Raw genomic sequence first — 15,744 nt, 5'->3', positions numbered from 1 at the left:
ACCACCACCCACTAGATGCTAAGTGTGATCTCTAAACTAGCAACTAGCGCCTCCAGGTAATTTGTCAGAAACGCAAATTCTCAGGCCGAACCCGTGACCTACTAAATCAAGGATACCCAGATATCTGCATTTTAACAAGGTTTCCATGGCGAGGTGCAGTGGCTATAATCCCAGCACTTTGGGAGGCCGAGGAGAGAGGCTTGCTTTAGCCCAGGAATTTGAGACCAGCCTGGGCAACAGAGTGAGACCCTGTCTCTATTAAAAACAAACAAACAAACAAACAAAATAGCCATGGTGGTCCATGCCTGTAGTCCCAGCTACTCAGGAAGCTGAAGTGGCAGGATTGCTTGAGCCTAGGAGATGAAGGCTGATCAAGGTTGCAGTGAGCTATGATTGTACTACTGCACTCTAGCCTATGCAACAGTGTGAGACCATCTCTAATAAATAAATAAGACTTCCAGGTGATTCTCAAATCCACTACAGTTTGAGAACCACTGCTTCAGAAACCCACTGCCATGAACCTATTCCATCACTTCTTACCTGGGCTACTGCAATAGCCTTGTAATTATTCTTCTCCATATTCACACCTCCTTCTATGGTAAATCTCAATCCTGACACGCTTTACAACCTACTGGGAGCCAACCTAAACTAATTAAATCAAGATCTCTGTGGGTGACACCAAGCCTTTGATATTGTTTAGAAGTTTCTTCTGGAAAGCCAAGGCCTGAACTACTACTCAATGCTAATCCACTCTGCCTTGCAGCCAGACTGATGTTTAAAGCTGCAAGTCTGGTCTTGTAATTTCTCTACTTTATTTATTTGTTTATTTATTGAGACAGAGTCTCACTCTGTCACCCAGGCTGGAGTGCAGTGGTGTGATCTCATCTCACTGCAACCTCTGCCTCCCAGGTTCAAGCGATTCTCATACCTCAGCCTCCCAGGTAGCTGGGATTACAGGCATGCACCACCACATCCAGCTAATTTTTTGTATTTTTAGTAGAGACAGGGTTTCATCATGTTGGCCAGACTGGTCTCGAACTCCTCATCTCAAGTTATCCCCCATCTCAGTCCCACACAAAGTGCTGGGATTACAGGCATGAGCCATGTGCCCTGCCCCCCACTCTTTTTTTTTTTTTTTTTTTTGAGACAGAGTCTCACTCTGTCGCCCAGGCTGGAGTGCAGTGGCATGATCTCAGCTCACTGCAACCTCTGCCTCCTGGGTTCAAGCGATTTTCCTGCCTCAGCCTCCCAAGTAGCTGGGATTACAAGCACTCACCACCATGCACGGCTAATTTATATTTTTGGTAGAGATAGGGTTTCATCATGTTAACCAGGCTGGTCTCAAACTCCTGACCTCATGTAATCCACCCACCTCGACCTCCCAAACTGCTGGTACTACAAGCATGAGCCACTATGCCCGGCCACCTCTACTTAAAATTCACCTTGATATAGCCTCATTTCTTAACACCTACAGGGCAAACCACCAAGCAAGGGGCCTGTGTTTAAAGCCACGCACCCCTCCCATCTTCATCACACTGACCTTCTGTCTGTTCTCTGCAGGCTCCATGCTTTGTCCTGCCTTAGAGTCTTGCACCACTGTTTGCTCTCTTGGCCTAAACCACTCTGTCTTCCTCTTTTTGCCTGGGAATCCTCCCTCATTCCGTGGATCTCAGTTTCTTCTTCCCTTCCCCAGGAAAGCCTTTCCCAACCTTCCCTCTTATAGTAAGGGTAGGTAAGAGTGGGGTAGGGCCTGAGTTTGCCCAGAAAGTCCTAATTTATGCCTGTTGTTCCAGGACAATTAACACACCCTCTTACACTCTCAAAAATGTCGTGTTTGCAACAGTAAATTATATAATGCTCTCACCTGTTAGATATTCTCACACAATTTCTCATATACCTCTCCTTTGCGACTCATCACAGGTGCCACTTTACATTTTTTTGGTGACTCTTGGATTCATGTCCATCTTCCTCACTGGACTGAAACAGTTTGACACACAGGAGGCACCCAACGAATATGTGTTGAATGAATGAACAACCTTTTGAGGTGAGCATTAATTAGTGTTCCCATTTTATAGAAGAGGAAACTGAGTCGAAAGAGTTTTAAGAATATTTGCCAAAATCACACAGTTAGGAAATGGTATGGCTGGAATTTGAACCTAGCTCTGGTGTTTTTCAAGATCATAACCATGAAGCTTGGAGAGAGCTCTTTCACTGCCTGATTCAGTGACTAAGATTCTACAGTAGCCCGGGATTGAGCTTCGCTCAGTCCTTTTTAGAACTAAACTCAGCTTGAAAGCTACACAATTATTTCCTTTCCATTGAAATTGCAATCTGCTTCAAGGAAATGAAGCTTATGGCTGTCAGGGTATAAAGGGCAAGTGTGTGGGAGAAGCCAGAGATCAAACGGTCAAATACACTTGTTATAGAATTTTTCATGAGCTGAATTCAAATGCTATCATTTGAATCCAAGCTTCTCCCCATTGGATTTTTAAACACTGAGAACAAAGGGTGAGGGAAAAGGCAGCTGTCAGTGAATAATCAGGAGGCAGATGGAATGGTGCAGGCCTGGGGACAAGGAGGAGATGCAGCCAAGGGCTGGGACAGAGATCACAAGATAAGTCAGCATAGCAGAAGCTAAGAAGCTGCTTCTCCCTCAGCCCAAACACAGGGGCAACACTGGATACCCTGCAGTTCATCAGTGGGTCCCTCATCTTGCACCAGCTTCCCTTCCTCTTTCATTATAGTAATAGTAAGTTGTAATGCCCTGAGGTCACTTTGTCTCTGATTCTCAGTTTCCTCATCTGCAAAATGAAGAAGTGCCATCTGAAAGACCTTTAAAGTTGTTTTTGGTTGTAAAATTTTATGGTTTTATAACCCACAGCCAATGCTGTTAGAATTGACTCAAGAAAGACAACACACCTGGGTATTAGTAGTCATTCTCTTCTCAAAATCAGAGAAAGGATGGCCCATTTATGCTATTCCTTAACCCATAACCTTACAGACTGCACCTGATTGTTAAAAATGTGCCTCAGGTCAAGTCTGACATGCTTTGAAGTCTAAATTGAACCTTGAAGCTCAGAGCCAAATGAACCCAAACCAGAGTGAATGCCACAGTGTACTAAATCTCAAACTGAGATGAAACTTAAACTATCATTACAAAAATATACATTTAATAGAAAAAATTGGTGGTGATATTTTTAATTTTTCAATAATTTCATTTGTTGGCAAGATGAATTATGTATAATTGTAGACAATTAAATCAGAACAAACCCAGATTGTATTAATAGTTCACATTTGTGAAACACAATGTATTTAATAGACATTTTCTAATTGGATCAAAACGTTTCATGAGGCTTTGTTTGTTTGTTTCCCCACACTGAGCCTCTAGCAAGTTTATAAGGTTGATGTCAACAGTAGGAGTAAGTAGCTAGGAGGTAAGACCAGCTAGGAGAATTTATACAAATGCAGCTCTGATGTTTCTGTGCCTTGATGCATGCCGTTTACTTGTCCAGAATGCTCATTCCCCAAAGTCCACCTAAAGAAGTCTTGTTTTTCTGGCCTGGCATGGTGGCTCATGCCTGTAATCCCAGCACTTTGGGAAGCCAAGGCAGGCGGATCACCTGAGGTTGGGAGTTCAAGACCAGCCTGACCAACATGGAGAAACCCTGTCTCTACTAAAAATACAAAATTAACTGGGTGGCACATGCTTGTAATCCCAGCTACTCGGGAGGCTGAGGCAGGAGAATCACTTGAACCCAGGAGGCAGAGATTGTGGTGAGCCGAGGTCATGCCATTGCACTCCAGCCTGGGCAACAAGAGCAAAATCCTGTCTCAAAAAAAAAAATCTTGTTTTTCTATCCTGTCACTTACCTGGGAAGCAGTTTTCTGGGGCCTCCACATTCTTTGACCTTCCTGCTATTGAAACATAGGGTCTATTTTTCTTCCCCTTAAAGTTGGCCTCTACAACTCCTTGATGAATAGAATATGGTAGAAAGAATGCTGTGCCAATTTGCAGACAGACTTTAAGAAACTGGCAGCATTTACTTTCTGCCTTGGAACCCAGCCACCATACTGTAAGGGAGCCAAACAGCCACATGTAGAGGCTGGGAGTAGGTGGTCAAGCTGACAGCCACAGCTGAGGTCTCCGTCTACGGCCAGCATCCACTGCCTGACATGACAGCACGGGAGTGAGCAAGCATTCAGATGATTATAGCCCCCAGCCTTTGAGTTACTCCCAGGTTTTGAGCTGTCCTAGCTGAGCCCCATGGTATAGAGAGGAGCTGTTATACACAGCCCTATCCAAATTGCAACTTCATGAGCAAATTAAATGATTTTTTTGTTATCTTCATCCCCTAAGTTTGGAGCAGTTTGTTATACAGCAGTAAGTAAGCAAAGTGACAGGAATGAAGCTGTCTTTAAATTCTCACACCATCCTACAACCACCATTACCATCAGCATGATAGTCATCAGGGTAGTTCATGATTATTCTCACTCTCTCCTCTTTCTGGGTACAAGACAAAAATGCACTCTTGCCAGGCACAATGGCTCACGCCTGTAATCCCAGCAGTTTGGAAGGCCAAGGAGGATGGGTCACTTGAGGCCAGGAGTTTGAGACCAGCCTGGCCAACATGATGACACCCCATTTCCGCTAAAAATATGAAAAACCTTAGCCAGGCAAGGGGGTGCATGCCTGTAATTCCGGCTATTTGTGAGGCTGAGGCAGGAGAATCACTTAAACCTGGGAAGCAAAGGTTGCAGTGAGCCGAGATGGCACCACTGCACTCCAGCCTGGGCAAGACAGTGAGGCTCTGTCTCAAAAAAAAAAAAAAAAAAAAATTAAAAATGTATTCTCCACCTACTCCCTCTGAATTCAGGCATGGTCATATGATGGACTGTGGCCAATAAAATGCAATTGGAAAGAATATATATCAATTCTGGGCAGAAGCTTTTTAAAATTCAGGGTACAATCCAACAAATTTCCTTCCCCCTCTCATAGTGGTGGTAGACGCCAACATAAAAATGCATCTTTCATCAATAGACTTCTTGAAGGGCCTAGGACAAACAGGGCTATGTTGCCAACCCATGCTGGACATACAGCTTGAGGAAGAAAATAATTATTTGTTGGGTTAAACAGCTGAGAATTTAAAAAGTTATCTGTTGGCAAGGCACAGTGGCCCATGCCTGTAATCCCAGCACTTTGGGAGACCGAGGTGGGTGGATCATCTGAGGTCAGGAGTTCAAGACCAGCCCGGCCAACATGGTGAAACCCCATCTCTATTAAAAATACAAAATTAGCTGGGCGTGGTGGCGCATGCCTGTAATCCCAGCTACTCGGGAGGCTGAGACAGGAGAATTGCTTGAACCCAGGAGGCAGAGGTTGCAGTGAGTCGAGATCGAGCCATTGCACTCCAGCCTGGGCAACAAGAGTGAAACTCCATCTCAAAAAAAAAAAAAAAAAAAGTTATCTGTTATGTAACCAGATTTCTCAATGGCAGCACTACTGATATTTTGGGCCAGATAATTTATTGTGAGAGGGCTGTCCTGGGCATTGTAAAATGTTCAGCAGCATCCCTGACCTCTACCCACTAGATGCCGGTAGTACCACCACCCCACAGTTGACACACTCCAGACTTTGCCAAATGTCCCTTGTTGATGGGAGAGAGGCAATAGACTACACCAATTGATGCAACCACCACCACCAGGAAGAATGAGTCGCTTCCTCTTTACATTTCGAAAGCCTTAATAGATACTCCTGTGTAGCAATCATATCATTCACCACATTGAATTACACTTAGTTACTTGGACTCTGGTCACCCTCAAGAAGATTGTGAGAGCAGGTAGAAAAGTAGGGCAGGTGCAAAGATCTGCCTAGAGTTTTGAGTTTTCTCATGTTATACCAAGTGACATGGCAGGAACTCACAGTCTCTCCCCGCAAGATGACCAGATGATCCTCTTTGGGGTCACTGCAAATGGTTGGGCAGTGCACAGACTGCACAACAGTACCCAACTACAGAGATAAGTGGCAACTGAGCTCCATCTCACACCTCTCATTAAGCAACCTTCGCACGTAGGGTGTGAGTTTTTCCTTATTCATCTCTCTGAATAGAAGCCTTTTTGAAAACTTTGCACCAAGGCTAGCAGCTTCTCTGACCTAGATTGTGGGGGAATCTGAGCTACATACAGATCCACATAGGACAGAACTAGAAAATCAAAGCTCTCCTACTAGATGCTGACACAGAAATCCATCTTGTCCTAAATCTTGTGGAAGAGACAGAAAGCTAGTTCAAGCCACTGAACAAGAGTGGGTAAAAGAAATGCAAGCTACAACTCTTTGTGTCAGGCAAACTTCAGCAGTATTCCCTAAAATTGGTTCTTTATCTGAATCAAACTGGCATCTCCATCAAATGACACAAAATCCCCAAGCCCTACTGTGTGGGCCTGTAGAACTCTCTAATCTATGTAAATTAAGCACTAATTAGAACTATGTTATTAAAGTTTCCATATAAAATGCCAGCTAAACTGTATATATTAGTGCACGTTGAAATCAGCCCTTGTGGAAATTGTTTCCAAAAGCACACATCCAGGGAGATTCGATGCAGCTGCTGTTTGTGAAATCTCCCCCAGGTTCTTCTCAAGCAGCTCTTCTTGCTGTTTTAAAATAGCTACCAAAGTCAAACAGTCCAGGGTGGCGACACGGTCGGAGGCAGTCTGACATCAATACTGGCAAGCCTCAGGGTGCATGATAAATCCTCCTGCTTCTCCATCTACTCCCCATCCACTCCACACTCACCTCCCCATTCCTACACAACACACATCATGATGCTTGATGGCTGAATGGCAATGGCTCCTTGTCAACTTACCACCAGGTCCTATCTGCATACCATCACTATATGACCCAATAACTTCTCCACTGACAACTTCTCCCAGGAGAAGTCTCCTTACATTATACTTGCTTCGCCTTTCTCTTATTTTGGTCAACTCCAATCCAGAGAAACTCTTTATCTTGCAAACTTCTATATGCTCTTGATCCTCATGACCTCTGTTTGTAGGAAAATCCAGTTAATGTCTGTCATTGGCTTTTCCTTCCCTTTTCTTCTTGTATTGTCTTCTTCTTTCCTCTTTCCTTCCTCTCTTCATTGTGGTTGTCAATTAAGACATGGCACCCAGGCCAGGCACGGTGGCTCACGCCTGTAATCCCAGCACTTTGGGAGGCCGAGGCGGGTGGATCATGAGGTCAGGAGATCGAGACCATCCTGGCTAACACGCTGAAACCCTGTCTCTACTAAAAGTACAAAAAATTAGCTGGGCATGGTGGCGGGCACCTGTGGTCCCAGCTACTCGGGAGGCTGAGGCAGGAGAATGGCGTGAACCCAGGAGGTGGAGCTTGCAGTGAGCCGAGATCAAGCCACTGCACTCCAGCCTGGGCGACAGAGCAAGACTCCATCTCAAAAAAAAAAAAAAAAAAAAAAGACATGGCACCCATGATCAGTGACAGGAGTAAGAGAAGCCCTAATGACACCCCTTTATCAAGAAAAATGGCCAGGCATGGTGGCTTATGCCTGTAATTCCAGCACTTTGGGAGGTCGAGGTGGGCAGATCACTTGAGGTCAGGAGTTCAAGACCAGCCTGGCCAACATGGCAAAACCTCATCTCTACTAAAAATTCAAAAATTAGCCAGGTGTGGTGGTGCACACCTGTAATCTCAGCTACTCAGGAGGCTGACGTAGGAGAATCACTTGAACCCAGATGGTGGAGGATGTAGCGAGCCAAGACTGTGTCACTGCACTCCAGCCTGGGCAACAAAGTGAGACTCTGTCTCAAAAAAAAAAAAAAAGAAAAGAAAAGAAAAGAAAAAGGAGAACTACATTTTTACATTGTAATGCATTCGAGAAAGATCATGGTGTTAAATTACCCAGAAGTTCCCTTAAAAAAATTCTACTTGCCTCACCTCTAAATAAACCTGTCTTTCTCTAGGAGCAATGTTAATGATAATCTATTGTTCATTACTTATGGTTGGTAGTGACATTCCCATTTCTCACTTCAATTTGATGACATTATGCTGGGTGTGGTGGCTCATGCCTGTAATCTCAACACTTTGGGAGGCCAAGGTGGGCAGATCGCTTGAGCTCAGGAGTTCGAGACCAGCCTGCGCAACATGGCAAAACCCTGTTTCTACAAAAAATAAAAGAAATTAGCTGAGTATGGTGGCATGCAGCTGTAGTCCCAGCTACGTGGGAGGTTGATGTGGAAGGATGGTTTGAGCCCTGAAGGTGGAGGTTGCAGTGAGCTCTGATCTCATCACTGCACTGCAGCCTGGGTAACAGAGCCAGACCCTGTCTCAAAAAAAAAAAAAAAAAAAAAAGTAGTGACATTATGCTTTCTTCATGCAGCATCCTTAGCTTTGAATGATCTTCTCTCCATTGTTTGCCTTTGAAAAACCTCTTTATCTTTTAAAGGCCTACAGAATGAATTATTCCTTCACCTGTACCCCTACATCAAGTTGCTTTTGTTGCTATTGAATACCTATTTTAGTTTGTTTGTATTTCTTTCTCCTTCTATAGTCTGTAAGGCACTAGAAAGACTGAGTACTGTTAACATTATTAAACCCCCTGCCAGGAACATCTTTGTCTGGCACATGGTAAACCTACATGAAATATATATCAAAATGAAATAGACTAGGAACCTGAAGACCACTCACAAAGTTATTTCCGATACAAATGCATTGTTTTTCAAACAATTGACTTATTCGTTTATTTATACCCTACTTTTTTCCATAATAATTTCAGACAGCCTACAGATACTGTTATTTTTTATAATGGCATATTTTGTAAACTAAAGCCAAGACTGAAGATCAATACCAAGGAGAAAGGGAGAGTCCAGATATATGGGCCATAATGTCTTACATAGCCATAAAACTTGGGCTACAAGTTTGGCTCTCAGTTTCCTGACAGCCAAAGCACAAAGGAAAATATGTTTAATTACATGGTTCTCACTGCCCAGAAAAAGAAAACATGCCATTGCTTGAGGGGAGCAAAATTTTCCTGGCACTTCGTTTTGAAACAAAAGCTCTTGTATAAGATTTCTCATTAGAGTTGTTGAGTCAGCAAACAATTGAGTCTCAGTTGGGATTTTGGTGCACAATTTTTTTGTTTTGGGAACTGCTAGTGAAGAATCATATGGAAAGAGGCAGAGCGAAAAAGATTAATGTAGTGAGGTTATTTTATCTGCTCTTAAATAATAAAGATGGGAACATGTCTAATAAATAGAACCAATGCAAAGCATAACATAACATCCCAGAAGTAGGTGTCAAAATTATTTTCCTGTTTTCATTGCTTTCGTTTGTCTGTTTATTTGGGGGTTTTTTTCATGGAGGGGAAGGGGTTGTTTTTGGTTTTGTTTTTTGAGATGAAGTCTCACTCTGTCACCCAGGCTGGAGTGCAGTGGCACAATCTCAGCTCATTGCAACCTCCGCCTCCCAGGTTCAAGTGATTCTCCTACCTCAGCCTCCTGAGTAGCTGGGATCACAGGCACACACCACCAATCCAGCTGTTTTTTTTTGTATTTTTAGTAGAGACAGTGTTTCACCATGTTGGCCAGGCTGGTCTCAAACTCCTGACATCAAGTGATCCGCCTACCTCAGCTTCCCAAACTGCTGGGATTACAGGCATGAACCACTACGCCCAGCCCTGTCTGTTTATTTGTAATGACAGTGAAAACATTTATGCTTCTGCTTTGTGGAAATTTTGAATGGAAATTTGGATCATTCACTCAATATTTCTGAGGTTTAGTGTGGGTTTAACAAGTGGGATATTGAAAAAGGTATTGAACAGCTTACATTTAATCATTAAACTAGAAATAAAACAGAAATAAATGAAAGTGATCTTTTCTCAAAAAGTCTTACATGAAGCACTGAAGCTTTTCAAAATCAAGGGTGTTATTAAGTTTTGATTTACCCCATTCATTGAGCTAGAAATGTAGAAATCCAGAAATTCAGGATTCTATGCAGCAAGTTAGCATACAGCTAGAGAAGGCAGGGGCAATAAGAAAGGGGAGAAGAGGAATTTTAAAAGGCTAGTCAATCTATTTGAAAGCTTCCAAGGGGGCTATGTGAATCTCACTTTGAGAAGTAGATCTGCCCCTGGATACTAACTAAATCCTCAGTTAATATGCAGGCTGCCTATCCAAGCCAAGATCAACTGTGCTTTAAATTTCAGTTTAAACATTCTGGTGGGTTGGGGGGAAGGTGGGGAGCTAAGTAAATTATCGTACAGACAGGACATTAAAGCATAGCACAATTTTCTAAATGTGTTTTTCTTGCTGTTTGCCAACATTTACAAATCTTTGCATGTTTATTGTTAAGATGCTATCGGCTGGGCACAGTGGCTCACGCCTGTAATCCCAGCACTTTGGGAGACCGAGGCGGGTGGATCACCTGAGGTTGGGAATTAGAGACCAGCCTGACCAACATGGAGAAACCTCGTCTCCACTAAAAATACAAAATTAGCCAGGCATGGTGGTGCATGCCTGTAATCCCAGCTACTCGGGAGGCTGAGGCAGAAGAATCTCTTGAACCCAGGAGGCGGAGGTTGCAGTGAGCCGAGATCGCGCCATTGCACTCCATCCTGAGCAACAAGAGCGAAACTCTGTCTCAAAAAAAGAAAAAAAGATGCTATCATTTCCTGTAAAGTTATTCAACATGAAAACTGATAGCACTGTTTTACTGATTCTGTTTTCTGCTAGTCATCTCAAAAATATTCTCATCAACCTAACACACAAAAAAAATTCAGACTATTTTCAGCACTGTGGAGCATGAGAATGTAAAATGTGAAGTGTTCACCCCTAAAATAGTTTACTAATAAAAATAACCAGACTTTTGAGTCACTCCCCATTATTAAGTTTTATTTATAGATTTCTGAGCTGTTACTCAGGAAAAACAGTGGAGATGAGAAGGCAATAAACTGCTAAGCAAAATATACCATGAACATATTTGAAATTTGAGCGGAATTTGAAATTGAGCTGTGCTGATACTTCTTGCAAGGTCACTGTATAGTGAAACTGTAATTCTTCTTTTAGTGATAAAACTGGCCCAAGAGTCCTCAGGGCGAGGAGTGATAATCCAGTGAGAATACATTGAGAAAGAAGAATGAAAGACAGAAATGGAGTCAATGCATCTCAATATACTAACTGCAATTCCAGTTAGGATATAATCCCATGAGCAACTCATTAAAAATAACGTGATCATCACAGATGGCCAGAGATACAACCTGATATTTATTCATGAAATATCCTTGTGAAAGGTGGCATCAATAAAACAACCTGGGAAGGTAAACATAACTAGAGAAAAATAAATAATAAATAAAGAACCCTAAAGTAAGTTTTCCTTGTCAACCTTCTATTTCCCCTTATGCTAGTTAAGGGTGATGCATTATCCATCCAAGAAAGCTTTAAGTACTTGAACTCCAAAATACTAATCTTTCACCAATCATTATGCATAATTTATGGGGCTAAAGTATTGGAATAAATTCATTTTTTATGTATTCCAAATAGCATAAAAATTCTTTTGAAGTTAGAATCAAACTGTTTTACAGAGTTATCTGACTTTTGCAGTGAAAGCTGGACTTTCTGCAAATATAGAGAAAGGCAGAGGAGAGTGAGCAAATGTTGTTTGCCACCCTGAAACCTCTGACTGAGGATGGAGCATCATGCTAGCATCTCTGGTTTGACTTGGACATCATTTAACCCTGAATGAGATTCTAGTTTTGAAGAGGTGTTGTGTTATCAGTAGATTCATGTTCAAAAATCTGCCCACCCTGCTTCACTTTGAAGAGACACAGTTTAACATTAAATGGAATTTTCCAAGGCCACTAGATATTTTTGTGTAAGGAGGAGTTGTTTGTTTGCTTGTTTGTTTTTTGTCTGGGAATTCAAGCTTGGAGTAGAATGCCAGTAAGGTTTTCTCAGTTGTGGTATGTATCAATTAATGAAGCAAATGTGACCAAACTTAACTCTCTGTATGTGCTTGTGTGTGTGGTGTGTGCACTGGCACACCTTGGCCTCCCAAAGTGCTCGGATTACAAACATGAGCCACTGCGCCCAGCCATTGTTTTCCTCATTCTTAAAATGAAAATAGAGACTGCATAAGACTGTTGTGAAGATTGAATAAAATAACATATTTAAAGCACCTGGGACATAGTAGCAACTTCACATATACTTCCATTTTTATCCCTTCTGAGTACAGAAATAGGGAAAATAGAATCATGACCCAGGAGGGGCTTCAGGAAAAAGGAGAGGGGGCTGTGTGTCTAGAAGCTAAAGCGGTGGTTCTCAACCCTGGACTGGCATCAGAATCAACCAGAGAGCCATTTAGAAGTGGAGATTTCCTTGAGTCAAAGGACTCAGTGGAGTCTACAAGGCTTGCTTGGAGCCTGTGTGATTCTGGCGCCAGGCCCGAAGTTGAGCCCCAGGGACATATAGAAGTGTGAGTCAGATTTCCAAGGCAAAGTCCTGGAGAGCAGAGACCAAACAGGTGAAGCCGGGAACTGAGAAGACAAAGTTTTAAACTCATGGGCAGTAACAGAGTTAGGAGAAACCAGAGAAAGAAGCTTGCAGATAAGAAAGGGGAGTGTATTAAGGATCAGTGTGAGTAAGTACTTAGGTTACAATGACTTGCACCTTTAAAAAGTTTAATGAGCAGGTTATAAGTAATGTGATTACAACTCCTCACTATATAGAAAGATTCAGCTCTGCAATCAAATGCATGCTACTTTTTTCAAAGTAGACAAGATAGCATAAAGAAGTAAAAAGAAACTGGGAGAATTCCAGAAGCCCTAGATCCTCAAAAAGCAATTCCCAATTTGAGCTACTCTCCCCAATCCAACCACAATAGTAGAAACTGGAAATTCATCCATCGACCAGCATCGAAAGGAACTACAACTGGGGGAGTTTACGATTCTGAGATGCCCCATTCATTCTATTCTTCTTTCCCCAGACCCTCAGGCACCACTACAGTGTGTTTCTCAGAATGTCAGACATAGAGAAAGGCTGTGGGTGACATGGTTTCCTTGATAAATATGAAAAATGACATGTATTATAACTCTTTGTTGACTATGCCCTAGGCACATTAGCATATTTAATACTTTTAAAAAGCTCCTCTATTAGAAATCCTTATTTCAGTAAATGCTTTTGTAACCTCCCTCCTGTCACTAGCTCGTCAGAGCACACACACTCCATAGAAAACACAGCCCTACGGCTAAGTCTGTAGTTGCCGCTCCCTCTGCCTGCCCCATTGCCAAGATCTGGAACTTAGAGCTGCACTGTCTAAATGCAGAGTTGTTCGGACTCCAAAACACTTCCTGTTGAAAAGAAAACTTCTCTTGGCTTTCAGATTCATTGCTTGCGAAGGAGGGATAAGAGCATCACTTGTTTGTCAGTTGGCTTTCATCATTGGTGCAGTTAGTTAATAAGCAGACAGTATGTTAATAACATGGACATACCTGCTTGAGACTCTCTGCCCCCGTAGGGAGATCAGAAAATACACACACACACACACACACACACACACACACGCGCGCGCCCAAAGGAAGGTGGAAATAAGTTATTAAAGAGAAGATAATATGCTCAAAGTCCTTGAGGAGGAAAATAAAATTACAACCTACAGGCCGTGTGCAGTGGCTCATGCCTGTAATCCCAGTACCTTAGGTGGATCACTTGAGGTCAGGAGTTCAAGTCCAGCCTGACCAACATGGTGAAACCCTGTATCTACCAAAAATACAAAAATCAGCCAGGCATGGTGAGGCATACCTGAAATCCCAGCTACTCAGGAGGCTGAGGCAGGAGAATCACTTGAACCTGGGAGGCAGAGGTTGCAGAGAGCCAAGATCACACCACTGCACTCCAGCCTGGGCGACAGAGTAAGATCCCATCTGAAAATAAATAAATAAATAAATAAAAATAAAGAATAAACTAATTAATTTTTAAAAAGTACAACAGGTAAAGCCCAAAACACACTATGCTGGCTGCGTGAAGACCCATAACTCAGTTGGAATGTTTTTCAGCAAGCTAATACTCCCCTCCCTTGAAACTCCAGCTTGTAAATATATTTATAGCTGCTCCACACAATATGCCGGATACTAAAAAAAAACACTGAGTCATTGTTCCTGGTGAACCAGTTTTGCAAGAGTTAATCTAATCCCTGGCATGAAGCTCAATATGCTTTGCCAAAAGCTTCAGCAAGGAAGACTCCCGCTTTTGGCCTAAAGGTTAGCTAATCTCAATCAGGCTGCTACAGAAACTCAGTATTTATTGACACAGCACACTGTTTTTGATCTGTCTAGAAATGGAGGCATTATGAAGTGCACTTGCCAGTACCTGTGTTAATTGATGAGTCTCTCTTTTACACAATCATAGTAAGTGCCCTGAGAGTTTTTGGCTTCTTGTTCCTTTGCTCCACCCATCCCTGTGTGCTGAGGCACAGCAGTCCACTGGAGTGGGAGTTTCCAAATCAGATGTGTCAGCTTTTCCTAACAACTCGCAGAGTGATTAAAGAATTTTAAAGCAAGGAATCTCACTGTGACTCCCATAGGTTATGAGCAGCCCAAGAGGAGGAACAATGGTAGCTCCAGAAGTTCTAACAGGAAGAGGAAAGGGTCAAAGGTTTTATTAAGAAAAGAACTTTTGGAGTAATCAGGGGATTTGACTTGAAACAATAGCTGCAGAGTAAGTACATTATGTATCTTTAAATTGTATGCTGTAGCTTCATTAAAAAAAAAGTATCAAACATTTCCGAGAATAATTTCTGTAAGATTGAAAAAAATCCCAGTTGGCCATATTGCAGAATAACACCAACGTGAGTAAAGCACGTTCCAGGAGGTAGAAATTGGGAGTCCAGGGCGCCGGGCACGGTGGCTCACGCCTGTATTCCCAGCACTTTGGGAAGCCAAGGCGGGTGGATCATGAGGTCAGGAGATCGAGACCATCCTGGCCAACATGGTGAAACCCTGTCTCTACTAAAAATACAAAAAAATTAGCTGGGTGTGGTGGCGCATGCCCACAATCCCAGCTACTCGAGAGGCTGAGCAGGAGAATCGCTTGAAGTTGGGAGGGAGACAGAGATTGCAGTGAGCCGAGATCGTGCCACTGCACTCCAGCCTGGCAACAGAGCAAGACTCTGTCTAAAAAAAAAAAGAAAAAAAAAAAAAGTAATTGGGAGTCCAGGGAGGAGCTGGTCAAAACCCATCAAGCCATCCCTTGGCACTGGGCAAGAAATATAACTGATTCATCTTGACATCCCAGCTCTGTGTACAGTCGTTGGCACAAGAAGGAGCTCCGTAAATGTTTATTGAATCAAAGAGGTGCTGAGCACCTAAAGGAGAGGAGGAAGGGAAGTTTCGAGAAGATAGAGAAGAGAAAAGAGGGTCAGAAAAGAGAAAGGGGAGGGAAGAGAGAGGAGGAGAGAGACAAGAAGGAAGGGAGAAAGAGGAGGGGCTAGAAAAGAGAAAAGACCGTGACACAGTTGGCCCACGAGCTGAGAGTATCCAAGCTATTTATGGTGCTCTAAGAGGTCAAGTATATTTTTACCCTCTTGGCCAACTAATGCAGTTGTTAAATGTCACCATGATCACAGCTCTTGCTCTATAAAACTGGATATATGTTTTCTTGCATTAGAGCTGTTTTCTAGAGTTGATTTCCTACAGCTTAGTTTGACATCTTAATGAAGATTCCCGCCACGAGTATGCCATCTCCTCA

General features: G+C 42.7%; 1 protein-coding gene across 1 annotated transcript in view; it reads right to left on the bottom strand.

The window, feature by feature from the left end:
- TMC1 (transmembrane channel like 1) overlaps positions 1 to 14,715 on the bottom strand; it is a 263,253-nt gene extending 248,538 nt beyond the window's left edge. Inside the window, exons 1-2 of the mRNA XM_054501938.2 lie at positions 14,368 to 14,715; positions 13,801 to 13,922 (exon numbers count right to left, since the gene is read on the bottom strand). The gene's annotated coding sequence lies outside the window, so the exon portion shown is untranslated. The remainder of the gene's footprint in view (positions 1 to 13,800; positions 13,923 to 14,367) is intronic.
- Positions 14,716 to 15,744: the final 1,029 nt, after the last annotated feature.

Source organism: Pongo pygmaeus, chromosome 13, assembly GCF_028885625.2.
Source record: "Pongo pygmaeus isolate AG05252 chromosome 13, NHGRI_mPonPyg2-v2.0_pri, whole genome shotgun sequence".
Lineage (NCBI taxonomy): Eukaryota > Metazoa > Chordata > Mammalia > Primates > Hominidae > Pongo > Pongo pygmaeus.
The sequence above is the reverse complement of the archived record's forward strand: the minus strand, read 5'-3'. Positions and strand labels throughout refer to the sequence as shown.